This window comes from Morone saxatilis, unplaced genomic scaffold (genome assembly GCF_004916995.1).
Source record: "Morone saxatilis isolate NCDOM2014 unplaced genomic scaffold, NCSU_SB_2.0 Contig22, whole genome shotgun sequence".
NCBI classification, from domain to species: Eukaryota; Metazoa; Chordata; class Actinopteri; family Moronidae; genus Morone; species Morone saxatilis.
Genome location: NW_023339785.1, coordinates 18,093,269 through 18,093,531, shown reverse-complemented (window position 1 = coordinate 18,093,531; position 263 = coordinate 18,093,269).

Genomic DNA, 263 nt, shown 5'->3' with positions numbered 1-263 from the left:
TTCTGTACTTTTACTTAAGTAGGACATTGATTGTATGACTTTTCCTTAGAAATAAGTATGTATATAATTTGGAATTGAAGCTTTGAATACTTCTACCACCACTGGGTATCAGTAATATGTCATTAATATCTGTATCCTCACTGATCACAATGAACAAAAACCTTGTATTACTTTATTTATGTTTTATCTGTTTCTGTTCTGTTTAAATACTAACTTTTATCAACTTTCCAGCTAATAGTTGTTTCTTTTTGCTTAAGTAAAAA